Source organism: Peromyscus leucopus, chromosome 15, assembly GCF_004664715.2.
Source record: "Peromyscus leucopus breed LL Stock chromosome 15, UCI_PerLeu_2.1, whole genome shotgun sequence".
Lineage (NCBI taxonomy): Eukaryota > Metazoa > Chordata > Mammalia > Rodentia > Cricetidae > Peromyscus > Peromyscus leucopus.
The window spans coordinates 65,585,659-65,598,067 of NC_051076.1; the positions used below are offsets into that span (position 1 = coordinate 65,585,659).

At 39.8% G+C, this 12,409-nt stretch overlaps 1 pseudogene; it reads left to right on the forward strand.

The window, feature by feature from the left end:
* Positions 1–6,569: 6,569 nt before the first annotated feature.
* LOC114703144 lies at positions 6,570–7,945 on the forward strand (annotated as a pseudogene).
* Positions 7,946–12,409: the final 4,464 nt, after the last annotated feature.

A 12,409-nucleotide genomic window follows, 5' to 3' on the forward strand; every position in this document is an offset into this window, starting at 1 on the left:
AAAGAAAAGGAGAAGAGAAGAGAAGGAAGGGAGGGAGAGGGGAGCAAAAGAGTAATCATGTCTTAAGCTTTGGTGTAGATGAGATTGAGTTAATTATCACTAAGAAAAGTTTTAGTCAAATTCTGCTGTGCTTAAATATGCTTAAAATTTCCCAGTGTCAGATTCCAGAAGTTTGAACCAATGAAAGCTACTGGTTCCTGTTGAACCAAGCTTCCTTCTTGACTCATGTAGATCAACACTCTGTTGGCAATGGTGTTTGTAGAGACCACCACAAAAGGGAGTGAAACTTATGTGACTGAAATTCTTCACTCAAGGTGATGAAAGATTCAATCAGGATTCACATTTATTTTTCCTGTTTGCAATTACTTCGGGCCAAGTTCTGTGACCCTTTTCTGTGAAGCCCTCAGACCCAGACATAGGGGGCATGATGTAAATCTGCACTGGTCAACTTTGCTGATAAATAATTGCAAGAAGGCCTTAGGTCTTGGGTTCAAGGGGGACAGTAAGATGGAGTGTCCTTCATTGAAAGATTTATTAGAGGAGATACAGGCAGGCAGTCAGACAGGCAGATATATGGCAGAAGCTCTGAGCAAAGTTCAGGCCCACTGTAGAAGAATTACATCCCTAATATATTTTAGGAGGAGGTTCTAAGCTGTGTGAAGACAGGCAGTCCATAGTACAGCTTGAAATCTGACTGTCTCTGATTGCTGCCTGGCAAGAGGGACAGGGAGGAGCCCTGAGGCTCTAATGTGGGATGAACTATATCAGTGTGGAGGGCAAGAGTTTAGAAAAACAAGCTATTTTAGTTCTGGGAGGCAAATTACTTTCATTTGGAGAACTGTCATTGTTCAACCAAACTGGGGCAGCTTTATAAAACATTGTCAATAAGAACAAGCACATGAATGATTTTCTTCACACATTGAAACCAATGTTCACCAGGGCTGTAAGTCATTCCTGTGCTAGCCAGAAACAGAGCCTAGGTGCAGCTGCCAAACAGGGGAGGTTTCCTGGGGCGTTTCTAGGACTCCTGTGAGTCCAGTTAGCTGCCAGTCATGTTCAATGTGCATCAATAACTCTACTTCACTGTGTTATCAGTCTAACAAAGATTTCTCCCTGGCAGCATCACAGTGAGGACATGTCTTGCTGATTCACTGCTGGCCAGTGCTGCAGCCCATGATGCCTTACTCACAGTTTCCTTCACTCACCTAGGTGACAGGATTTTTCAGTGGGTTCTAATATGGCCAGTAAAATTCCTATAAATGTGGTCTTAGTACATCATCAAGGCATTGGGGGGAGGGGTCCACATGGCCTTTTAGAGTCTCTGCAGTGTGATGGAAATAGAACACAGTGTTACCAAACTTAGGGTCACAGGTGAAGTCAGGTTAGGCTATCCACCTTCAAAAAGGCAATTAAAATCCCCAAATAGTGAAAAGGGAAAGAAAAGAAAGAAAAGAGGTGAATTAGAAGTGGCCACATTAGAAAGAGGGACAAAGAAATCCATCAATCCTCCCACCTCCCATCCATCTTCAGGGTCCTGAAGTAAGGTTAATTTTAAGTACAAGATCATACCCTCCCCTTGTCTCTTCTGTAAGGTGATTTAAAAAGTTGTAAATCTGTTTCCATTTCCCTGTAGCTAGTTCAGGTTTTAGACTTTTGTCTTCTCCCAGCATAAGAGACTCCAGTTTATTAGGGGTCCATTATTTCAGTAGTCTGATATCCAAAATAAAGAACGTAAGCATCTCTTTACATAACCTTCATCCCTGCTAAGTCTTTCACAGCAGCAGGCCAAGCTTTCCTTCTAAAATTCTATCTCCTTGGTTTCAGCGTCTTACATTGCTCATCCTGACTCCTCCAGCCTTCTTTTTTCTTTCCTGGGCTGTCCTCTTTGGTGCTCTGTGGATGGCTCACTTTAGCATTTCTCTCTGTTAGGAATGTTTTTCTGGGCAGACTCACTCTTCTGTGTCAGAAGGACAAACAGCACAAGCTATGAACATGGAAAGGGAAAAGGAGCTGCTTACCTGGGAGTCTTGCTGAAGCCTCTTGACCTGCTAAAAATCAAGAATTCCAACACAGTTAAAGACATGCTGACATCCATTCCCCCTTCTGGCAATTCTCTAGGAATCTCACTATAAATCCTACATACAAGGAAAGGATACGTCCTTTGTGCAAGCCTAGTGGACTTTAGTTTCAGTTTGAGAGATTATAATCCTCCCCAAACAAGACCAGAGTTCCCTTACAATGTCATTTATCAAGAGAAAGAAGAAGAAAAAAGCTTCTTAGCAGAGTTTGAAATGTAGCTCTATCCACTAAAATGATCTATGTGGCTAAAGCAAAGACTCCCTCTCCCTTGAGAAGCCTGTGTGCGCTCACTCTTGGGTGTCTTACTCTTTCTCTCGGTGCCTCTCTTTCTCTCAATCCCTGTGCTTACAATCTGCATTGAAAATGTCTTTTAATACACCATGGCCTTCTTCAAGAAGTCCACTCCCATGCTCTCAGGTGTGTTTTGATATTCCCTGAGTACCTTTTTGTTTTTAATAAACCCCAAATTTGCTTCATACTAACTCATCCTGAAGTTTGGTGTTTGTTTTTTTGTTTTTCTATAGAATCCAAGGTTCTGGTTTTACATAAATAAATGTCTCCAGTAGGCTAAGGGAATACTAAGGCTGCTGAAGACAATGGTGTGGAGCTCTGCCTCTGTCCTTGCTGCCCCTGACATTTCAGTGTTTATCTCACATCTGTTCCATGACACATCCCCTAATAACTTTTCAACTGAAGTACCCACAGGCTGGAGCAATGACTTAGTGGTTAAGAGTGCTGCTCTTACAGACAACTAGAGTTCCAATCGCAGTACACATGTGTGGTAACTTGCAACTACCTGTAATTCCAATTCTATGTGATCTTGTGCCCCCTTCTGGACACAAGAGGCACTGCACTCACATGCATGCCTTCGCATATGTGCACAAGACACATAAACACATAGGCACAAATAGTAATTAATCTTTAGAAATAAAACATCCCTGCAGCACATAGATGTTTCATATTTTGCTAACCATTTATAGAATTTAAAATTTTAATCCATCATTTATTCTTGGTCTTTATTTGGAAGACACTAAGATCTTCATTTGCTGGGACTAGCATCAGGTAATTTTGGCTTTCTATTACTGCTCTGCTCCCAGAGTCTGAATAAAATACCTGACACATGATGCCCTCAATATGTATTTGTGACATGAGTGAATCTATCCGGGCAGTTCTGTGCATAGCTAGTCCCAGCTGTGATCCTTTGTGAGGAATGAAGAACAGCAAAATTAATACTAAAGTGGTTTATAACAATTCAAGCCAGGAAACCCATGTGCAAAGATATTTCAATGAACACCACATGATAAGTAAAAGATTCTGTCATTGGGCGTTGTGCAATGACAAGAAAACTGTTTCCATTCTGCTAGTCACATCACTGCTTACAGTTTTAACCATAGAAATGTGAAACCTAACAGTTGCCATCATCACATATTGTGTGGGACCTGCAGTGACTCCGTGATACAGATCTTACAGGATTGAATCTAACAGTTCCCGTGATTGCTTAGGCAAGCATGACTGTATTCAGATTCTATTTGTGGTTTTGTTTTGAGACAGAGTCTCACTATGTAGCCCTTGCTAGCCTCAACTCCTTTTGTAGAAGAGGCTGGCTTAGAACTCATAAATATCTATCTACTTCTCCCTGCCAAGTATAGAGATTAAAGATGTACACCACCATGCCCAGCTGTATTTTACTTTTAACATTATTGAGTTATGTCAGTATACATGGGACTGATCATTATTACCCTCAGGTATCTTGGAATAATTGAATGTTGTAGTTTCTGAATGATCTTATTAAGCCATTGCCTGCCCCAAGCCTCACAAACAAGGACCATGCTAAGAAGTACTGTCAAGAGAGAATAAAGAGTTTCACAGGGCAGGGTAGGATCTCTGTTTCTCTTAGCCTGGATTTTATTGGAGCTGTCACTGAGCACTCTGACAACACCAGCATCTCAAATGTGTATAGTTGGTACCACATACATCAAGCCAGTCTTCACTTAATGGTGGAAGATGTAAAAGACTGTCCAAATATCTGAGTAGTAATGCAGTTAAGCTCCATTTTCTCCAGTGAAATGCTATGCACAAATTTTAAATTCTTAATCCACAGCTATGCTTTCTAGCTACAATGTGAATTCTTAAAATAGATAGCAAAGAAGATGTTTACATCAACATTGTGCACCCAACAACAACCATGCACCCATTACAGAAACCTGACTACCTTTCAGTGCTCTTAGCTGATACTCAGTGGGTAACTTTGTGTCCAGTTGTATTGTTTAAGAGATGTATTTACACTAGGAAGACAAATCAGGATGAGAATTTCTGGATGGAATTCAATGAATATTTTCAGGGAGTTTGAAATATATTTTCACATTTTTCTTCCAAGAAAAATAATGCTACCCCACCAAAAAGAGATGGAAAGTTTATGTTCACACATTTACCGTATTGATTATTGGGATGTGAAGCCAAAATGCAGGTGAGTCATAAAACTAAGCAGTGGGTAATATGTGAAGCAGTATCTTAGATGAAAGTCAACCTCTTCTGTATTTGCCATCACAACATTAGCTTTATCTTTCTTCAAAAGCTACTCAGCTTACTATCATATGTGTATGTATTTTAGAACATACATGGAAGAGATATTTGATACCCAACTTTAAATAATATTTGATTGCAAGAGCGTGAGAGAGAGCAAGAGAGCAAACATGAGTGCCTGTGTGCCATGGCACATATGTGGATTGTGAAAGTCAGTTCTCTCCTTCTATCATGTGAATCCTGGGGGAGTGCTCAAGTTGTTCAGCATCCTCTCTGTACCAGATGCCTAACACATTTCCTTTCTCCAGTGGTACATTTTTGGGTGGATGACAGTGCTTTATTATTTAAAAAAAGCCAATTTAATATATACACATTTCTATTTCATGCAGACATTCATAGTACTAGGTCTGAATAATATCAAACTGCATTTTAATGAACCAAATACTGTCACATGATGAAAGTATATAAAACTGTCAATTTTTTCATACCTGCATAGCTACTAAATGGTTCATTTTTATTTCATTTTCACAATATCTGTTGAGGATAGATGAATTCCAAGCTTTTAAATTGAGCAATTTATTTCTGTGTGTGTTATGGATAGGGGAGGTAGAATGCCACAGTGTGCATGTGGAGGCCAGAGGAAAACTTGAGCAAGTACGTCTTCTCCTCTTGTGGCTGCCAGAGGCTCATAGGGAGTGGCACTCTTGTGAGGTGTGGCCTTGATGGCGGAAGTGTGCACTGAGTGGGCCTTTGGGGTTTCAGAAGCCCAGATCAGGTCCAGTGGCACTCTCTCTTCCCGCTGCTTGCAGATCCAGAAGAAGAACTCTATGCTCCTTTCCGGGCACCATGTTTGCCAGCTTTCCCTCCATGACGATAATAAACTAAACCTGTGATTGGTAAGCTAACCCCAATTAAATGTTTCTCTTTATGAGAGTTGCTGTGGTCATGTGTCTCTTCACAGCCATAATAATAATGATAATAATAATAATAATAATAATCCCTAACTAAGACACCTCTCACCTCTCGTGTGTGGATCCAGGGTTGTTAAGCTTGGCATCAGGTGCTTCTACCCATTGAGACATCTCAATGGACTGGATTTTATGTTTTATACCTACGTCCTTTCTTTTTCACCTGGGACAGTGTATAAATTTAACCCCACTTTGCCTATCCCATATATAAAATGGAGAGAGAATTCACACCCAGCTGATGAGACATATTGAAGATAAAAGCAAAATTCTACACAAACATCTATCTTGCACACTTATCCCTACTACATATTGGTCATGTTATTTTGCTATTTCAAATTCAGCCTTTTGTGTTCATTTGTATACTTGGTCCAGATTTTCTTTAGGATCATTTTTCTCTTCTTATTCACTTGTAATAGGTAAATTTGTATATTATGCTTCCTTTTTTATAAATGTATTAGAGCCTTTTATAATCTGTCATTTGATTTAAATTTAATAGATTTCCTACATGGGAAATTTTAATGTTCACATAGTTAAATGTATTATTTTCTCTTATGCTTTCTGAATTTTAACTAACAGATTTCTAATACTTTCCTTAATGTGTACATACAAAATATTTCATCTTAATAAAGTTATCTGCTCCTTGGGTTACAATATCAATTTTGATTTATTGGAAGAGGTATTCATATATTGGATATTCAAACTCTTACTAAATTTAAAAGCCGTGCTATCATGCTAAGAAGCTAGCATTTAGATTTTGGAAAGTTGACTCAGCAGTTTATAGTATGCACTGACTTTACAGAAGACCTGAGTTCCTTTCCCAACACCCACATCAGGTGGTTCACAGTCACCTGCATTTTCAGTTCCAGTGGGTCTGATCCCTCTTCTAGTCTCTAAATGATGCTATAAACTCACAGAGGCACATAATGCACATAAGTTAAAAAAATAAGTAGACCTTTTTCACTCAGGTGTTTGGAAAACCATCTCCAATTCAAAGCTGAAATGGGAAAGGAAAAGACTCATCAGCATAGTCATCATTAGACATGTAGATTTGGGCAAGTCCACCACAACTGGCCATCTGATCTACAAATCCCTTAGAAGTGACAAACAGACCACTGTGAAGTTTGGAAAGGAGGGTGCTAAAGTGGGAAAAGGCTCCTTCAAGGTCTGAGTTTTGGACAAACTGAATCTGAACGTGAACATGGTATCACTATTGGCATCTCCTGTGGAAATTGGAGACCTGGAAATGCTATGTGACTATCATTGATGTCCTAGGACACAGAGACTTTATTAAGCACATGATTACAGACAATCCTAGGCTAACTGCTGTGCTGGCTATTGCTGTTGGTGTTGGTGAATTTGAAGCTGGTATCTTCAAGGATAGGCACATCTCTGAGCACTCCAGAAGGCTTACATACTGGGTGTGCAACAGCTAATTCTTGGTGTCCACAAAATGGATTCCACCAAACCACCCTACAGCCTAAAGATATATGAATAAATTGTTAAGGAAATTGACATCTACATTAAGTAAATTAGTTATAACCCTGACACAGTAGCATTTGTTTCAGTTTCTGGTTGGAATAGTGACAAGCTGGGGCCAAGTACTAATATGCTTTGGTTCAAAGGTATGGAAAGTCACCTGTAAAGACGGTGGTGTGAGTAGAGTCACACTACTGGGAGCTTTGGTTTGTATCTTACCATCAGCTTGTCAAACTGGCAAGCCTTTGTAACTGCCTCTCCAGAATGTCTATAAAATTGGTGGTATTGGCACTGTCCCTGTGGGATGAATGGCTACAGATGTTCTAAAATCTGACATGTGGTTACCTTTGCTCCAGTCGATATCACAATAGAATCAAAGTCTGCTGAAATGCATACCATGAAGCTTTAAATGAAGCTTTTCCTGGGGACAGTGTGTGTTTCAATATAAAGAATGTGTCTTTCAAAGATGTTACATATAACAACATTGATAGAGGCAGCCAGAATGACCCACCAATGGAAGTGGCTGCCTCTACTGCCCAGGTGATTATCCTGAACCAGCCAGGTCAAATCAGGGCTGGTTATGCTATTGGATTGAATTGCCATACAGCTCACATAGCATGCAAGTTTACTGAGCTTAAAGAAAAGATTGATCACTATTCTGGTAAGAGGCTAGAAGACGGCCCTAAATTCTTGAAATTTGGTGATGCGAGCACTGTTGATACGGTCCCAGACAATCCCAGATGTGTTGAGAGCTTTGCTGACTCTCCTCCACTGGGTTCTTCTGCTGCTCCTTCCATGAAGCAGACAGTTGCTGTGGGTGTCATCAAAGCTCTGGACAAGGAAGCTGTTGGAACTGCAGGGCCAACAAGTCTGCTCAGACATCTCAGAAGGCTAAATGAATATTAGCCCTAACACCTTCCCCTACAGTCACACTCAGTCATGGAAGTTCCTAGATCTGTTTGTCACCATTGACCATTTGAGTTTAATAGGAAAAGACTGCTCAATAATGACAATGCAACACAACCTTCAGAAGCAAAGGAGAGTGTTTTGTGAGCCATTTTTTGTATGTGGCAGTTTTAAGTTATTAATTTTAAAAATCAGTATTTTTTAATGATTGACTCTTGAAGACATAGTTGACTCGATGGCTAATCTTTTACTTGTTTAATACATGTCTATACCCACAAATTCCTTTTATGGTTTCTATCCTATAATTAAGCAACTAACAATGCCCTCAAGTTTGTAATAGGTATACAGAATGGGTTAGGAGTGAGCTGATGACTTTGTTTGTTTGTTCTGAAAACACTTATTGTCAGAATGAATTATTTACTGACTATGGTGGAGATTATCTCAAGTCACCTGTCATTAATCCATTTTCATATATTTATTTATTTATTTTTATACTTCTTTCATATATTACATCTCATCTGCAGTTTCCCCTCCCTCCCTTCCCCTTTGCTCCCCAAGTCTCTCTCCCCCAGACACCCCCTGCCCCTGCCACCTCCTTTCACAAAAGAACAATCATCCCAGGGACTTCAACCAAACACCAAAATAAGCCACAATATGATCAGGCACATATCATCACATCATGGCTGAATGGTGCAACCCAGTAGGAGGAAAAGTGTCTCAAAAGCAGGCAAAAAGAGTCAGGGAAAGCCCCTGTTCCCCATGTTATGAATACCACAAGAACACAAAGCTACTCAGCTATAAAGTATTTGCAGATGACCTAGCTCAGACCCCTACAGGCTCCCTGGTCTCTGTGAGCCTCCATTGAGTCCTATTCAGTTGATTCTGTGGACCTTGTTCTCATGGTGTCCCCGACCCCTCAGGTTCCCCTTCCTCCACAGGAATCCCTGACCTCCTCTAATGTTTGGCTGTGGGACTCTCTGTCAGTTCCCATTAGTTGCTGGATGGATTCTCTCTGGTCTTTTTTTTTTTTTTATCATCATTCCACTATGCAGGTAGGACAAACTGTAGGTCAAAAGTTTAGTGGCTGGGTTGTTGTCCCAGTCCCTCTACTTGAGGCCCTACCTGGTAACAGAGTATGGCCAGTTCAGGCTCTGTGTCCCCATAACTGGAGTCTTTGCTAGGGTTACTCTCCTATATGCCATGGATTTCCATTGCACTAGGTTTCCATCTCACTCCCACAAATGTCCCCAAAGCTATTCGTTTCTCCCAGTATTTTCTCCCTCACTCCACCCACCTGATCCCTCATGTTCCCAATGTCACCCAGTCCATCCTCAAAATCTATTCTATTTTCCTTTCCCAGGGAGATCTTTGCATCCCCCAAATCCCCTCTTATTACTTAACCTCTCTGGATATTTGGACCATAACATGATTATCATTTACTTTACAGGTAATATCGACTTATAAGGAGTACATACCATGTTTGTCTTTCTGAGTTAGGATTACCTCACTCGGAATGATGTTTTAACTTCATCCATTTGCCTGCAAATTTCATAATGCCATTGTTTTCAACAGCTTAGTAATATTCTGTTGGGTTAATGCACAACTTTTTCTTTATCCATTTTTGGTTGAGGGACATCTAGGCTGTTTCCAAGTTCTGGCTATTCCAAATAAAGCTGCTAAGAATGTAGTTGAGCAAGTGTCCTTAGGTAGGCTGGATCATCCTTTGGGTATATGCCCAAGAATGGTTTAGCTGGGTCTTGAGGAAGATTGATTCATAGTTTCCTGAGAAACTGCTGTATTGATTTCCAAAATGGATGTACAAGTTTTCACTCCTACCAGCAGTGAAGGAGTACCCCCCTTTCTCCACTCCCTCTCCACCATGAGCTGTCACTTGTGTTTTTTGTCTTGGCCATTCTGACAGGTGTAAGATGGAATCTCTTAGTCATTTTGATTGGCATTTCTTTGGTCGCTAAGAATGTTGAACAATTCTTTAAGTGTATCTTGGCCATTTGAGATTCTTCTGTTAAGAATTTTGTTTAAATTTGTACCCCATTCTATAACTGGATTATTTGGTATTTTGATATCTAGTTTCTTGAGTTCTTAATATATTTTGGAAATCAGCCCTCTGTCAGATGTGGGGTTGGTGAAAATCTTTCCCCATTCTGTAGGCTTTTTGTCTTATTGTCTGTTTTGTCTTACTGACAGTGTCCTTTGCCTTATAGAAGCTTTTCAGTTTCAGGAAGTCTACTCCTTTTGTGTATGTTTGCTTCTTTTTGTTCCAGATATTTCAGGTGTGCTGTTAAGTATGAGATCTCTCCAATTTCTTTATGAAGGAATTTAGTGCTATGAACTTTCCTCTTATCACTGCTTTAATTGTGTCCCATAAGTTTGGGTATGTTCTGCATTCATTTTCATTGAATTCTAGGAAGTCTTTAATTTCTTTCTTATTTCTGCTTTGACCCAGTTGTTCAGTATAGTGTTGTTCAGTTTCCATGTTTGTGGGCTTTCTTTTGTTTCTGTTGTTGAAATCCAGCTTTAATCTGTGGTGGTCTGACAGAATACAAAGGGTTATTTCAATTTTCTTGTATCTGTTGAGACTTGCTTTGTGACAGAATATGTGGTCAATCCATTACAAATGTGATACTTGGCCTTTTCCCCATGTAGCTTTTAATACTTTTTCTTTGTTCTGTACATTTAGTTTTTCGATTATTATGTGACATGGAAACTTTCTTTTCTGACCCAATCCATTTGCTGTTCAGTAAGCCTCTTGTACCTTTACAGGTATGTCCTTTAGGTTAGGAAAAATTTCTTTTATGATTTTGTTAATTATTTTTTCTGGGTTCTCAAGCTGGGGTTATTTACTTGTTCAGTTACTATTATTCTTCGATTTTGTCTTTTCATAGTGTCCTGGACTTCCTTGAGGTTTTGTATTAGAAATATTTTAGAGCTAACATTTTCTTGGATGGGATAAATCTATTTCTTCTCTTGAATCTTCAATGCCTGAGATTTTCTCTTCCATCTCTTGTATTCTGTTGATGTTGAATCTGTAGTTTCTATTCACTTATCTATAGTTTCCATTTCCAGAATTCTCTCAGTTTGTGTTTTCTTTATTGCTTCTTTTTCCATTTTCAGGTCTTGAACCGGTTTCCTTCACTGTTTGTTTGTTTCCTTGCCTTTCTTGGCATTTCTTAAGAGATTTATTGATTTCCTCTGATTTTTTGTTTGTCCTTTCCTTGATTTCTTTAAGGGATTTTTAAAATTTCCTCTTTAAGGACTTCTATTATCTTCATAAGTAGGTTTTAAGGTCTTTTTCTTGTTCTTTGGCTGTGTTGAATATTCAGGTCAGGTCTTGCTGTAATAGGATAGCTGGGCTATAGTGTTGTTATATTGCCTTGACTGTTGTTGATTGTATTCTTACACTGGCATTTAGGCATCTAGTTTGGGGTGATTGTATGACCAGGTGATGATTTCTGAGTTTGTCTTTGTTGGATCGGTGTTTTGTTCCTTGGTTTCTATTTCCTCTTTGGTCTTCTGGTTTTGTTGCTTGGATTTCTGGTAGCCAACATGATCTCTGATGCAGAAAGAAGTCTCTGTCCAAATTGGGGGCTGGAGTTTTTGGAGCTACTTTGGTGCAGCAGGGAGGGGGGGTTTCTGCCTGAGTTAGGGGTGGGATACTGTGATGAGGAGGGGAGTGGAAAATGGGAACATTGAATGAGGTGAGGGTAGGGGCACAGCAGCAGGGCTGGTGGTGAGATGGCAAGGGGGGGCAGTGGAATAGGTCTTTGGGAACTGAATCTAGGAAGTGGGGCAGTTCAGCTGGCAGCTGGGTCACTCACCTGGAGTGGCCTGCACATGAGTAGCAGAAGTCCCAGGGTTGGGGGCAGGGTCATGGCAGCTTCATCAATTTTTAAAAATAGTTGTTTATTTATTTTAAGTATATGAGTGCTTTGTCTGCTAGTATGCCTGCATATCAAAAAAGGCATCACATCCCTTAGTAGATAATTATGAGCAGCAATGCGTTTCCTGGGATTTGAACACAGGACCTCAGGAAGAACAGCCAGTGTGAGCTGAGCTGTCTCTCCAGGTCCCTCATCAGTGCCTTTTATGGGCTGTATATGTCTCTGCATTTATGATTTCCAGTGTTTTTCAGATTTTTCAAGTTTGTACTTACTGTAACATTTCAGTGACTCTTACTCTCATTATTTTTGGGAAATTTAATCCTTTATCTAATATAAAACAAATTTATTCCTGAAGGGTGACATGAGCCACTAAGATTTTATTCTTTATCTTTGAAAATGTCCCTTTTTAGTTCCTTACAAAGAATTTCATTACTCTCTCTCTCTCTCTCTCTCTCTCTCTCTCTCTCTCTCTCTCTCTCTCTGTATGTGTATGTTTATGTGTTTGTGTATGTGTGTGTGTGTGTGAGAGTGAGAGAGACTAAATAATAAAATAAATTC